This window comes from Arachis hypogaea, chromosome 6 (genome assembly GCF_003086295.3).
Source record: "Arachis hypogaea cultivar Tifrunner chromosome 6, arahy.Tifrunner.gnm2.J5K5, whole genome shotgun sequence".
Taxonomy (NCBI): Eukaryota; Viridiplantae; Streptophyta; class Magnoliopsida; order Fabales; family Fabaceae; genus Arachis; species Arachis hypogaea.
The window spans coordinates 93,217,148-93,219,326 of NC_092041.1; positions in this window are offsets into that span (position 1 = coordinate 93,217,148).

A 2,179-nucleotide genomic window follows, 5' to 3' on the forward strand; every position below is an offset into this window, starting at 1 on the left:
GAAAGGGAAGTATTAGTTAGACTGAAGTATCTTTAGTCAGATGCCCTTTATGGTTTAACTTGTTTATAAGCTTTGATATTATCTGGAGGAAGTTCTAGGATTGCCTTCAGCTTTCCTCTATTATTATGTATTATATATGTGGAAGCTATTACCATGCTGGGGACCTCTGGTTCTCACCCATGCAGATTTTGTGGTTTTTAGATGCAGGACGTGAGGTTTTCCGCTGAGGCATGCTGGAGACTTCTAGATTTGCGAAGATCCTTTGTTTTCGAGGCTATGTTTTGGTTTATATGTTTTGCTTAGATACTTTTATCTCCATTAAATAATATAAACTGTGATGACTCCTCTTATGGGAGATTTTGGAGATTAGGTTTTATGTATTTGTGTCCCGTTGGGTTTCCTTTGCGGTTTTCCTTATTTTTATCATATGTATATATCGCTATGCTCGGACCGGTTATCTTTGCAGCCGGATCTTGAGTCTTGATATTCCTGTTTTTGATACTCCTTTGTAGATATATATAATCTCGCGTTGGTTACCCTTATTCGTTACGTTATCGATCGGAGTGTTGCGCTTTTGAGTTGCGATTTTTGTTTACCCCTTTTTTTACAAAGGCTCCTAGTTATAATCAATCATTCATACTACTATACGTACTAAATTTTTATTTTAGAGGTCGTAATACCTTGCCATCTCTGAATTATGACTTAAGCATAAGACTCTATATGGTAGGGTGTTACATTATGGTATCAGAGCAGTTCGTTCCTGTAGAGCCTGAGGGATGGACTGACTATGCTTATGTGCATTCTCTGTGTGTGTGTTATGTGCTATTAGTATATCTGCTTGATATATTTGGCATAAACGTTCATGAGCATGCATTTGGGACTTTGAAGCACTAGACTTCCGATATTGAGACTGATCAACTTAATATCGATTGTTTGGTGCGTATAGGAACCAGATGGCGCCTCGTGGACACGGTAGAGGCCGTGGTAGAGGTCGTACTAACACTCGTGCACCGGAGAATAACCCTAATGACCCGGTGAACTTTTTGACTGCGTTGGAGAACATGGCTGCTGCTATGCAAGCCACTGCTGAGGCTCTTGGTCAACAGATGAACAACCATGGTAATGATGGAGGTGGAGTTCAGGGCCCGATGACGCTGGCAAACTTTTTGAAGGTTAATCTGCCTAAGTTCAAGGGAACTACTAGTCTGACTGAGGCTGACACATGGTTTCAGGCTATAGAGCGAGCACTGCAAGCACAAGTGGTACCTGAAGGGCAGCGTGTCGAGTTTGCTACCTATATGCTCACAGGTGAAGCGTCGCATTGGTGGCAAGGTATCCAACGTCTTCTGCAGCAGGGTGATGACTATATCACTTGGAATGTCTTCCAAGAGGAGTTCTATAAGAAGTACTTTCCGACTTCTGCTAGGACGGCCAAGGAGCTTGAATTGTTACAGCTGAAGCAGGGTACTATGTCCATATCAGAGTATACTGACAAGTTTGAGGAGCTGTTCAGGTTCTCTCGTATGTGCCAAGGGACTCCGGTGGAATACGAGGAATGGAAGTGTGTTAAATATGAAGGAGGACTCCGGAGCGATATTTTCAGTTCAGTGGGACCAATGGAGATTAGGAGCTTCTCCGAGTTGGTAAACAAGTGTAGGGTTGCTGAAGAGTGTGTGAAAAGGGCAACCGCTGAGAAAGGGAGTCACAAAAGATCATTCCCACAGGACCGAGGGAAGAGCTTTGCGCCTAGAGGTCTGCCTTTCAAGAGAGGAAGCTCTTTCAGGAGGCCCAACAACAACAACTCCCAAGGAAAGAAGTTTGGGAAGCAGCCTCAGAATGATCAAGCTTGTACTAGGTGTGGAAGTCACCATCCGGGAGCACCATGCAAGGCCGAATGGGGTTTGTGCTACAATTGTGGAAAGGCGGGGCATAAAGCCGCAAATTGTCCGGAGAAGCAGAAACAATGTGATGGAAAGGCACAACAGACTGGTCGGGTGTTCACCACCTCAGCTATAGGTGCCGAGGGATCCGAGACACTTATTCGAGGTAACTGTGAAATGGCGGGTCAAACTTTAAATGCTTTATTTGATTCGGGAGCATCACATTCATTCATTGCATTTGAGAAAGCCCATGAGTAAGGACTGAAGATTGTAACTTTAGGTTATGATCTAAGAGTGTA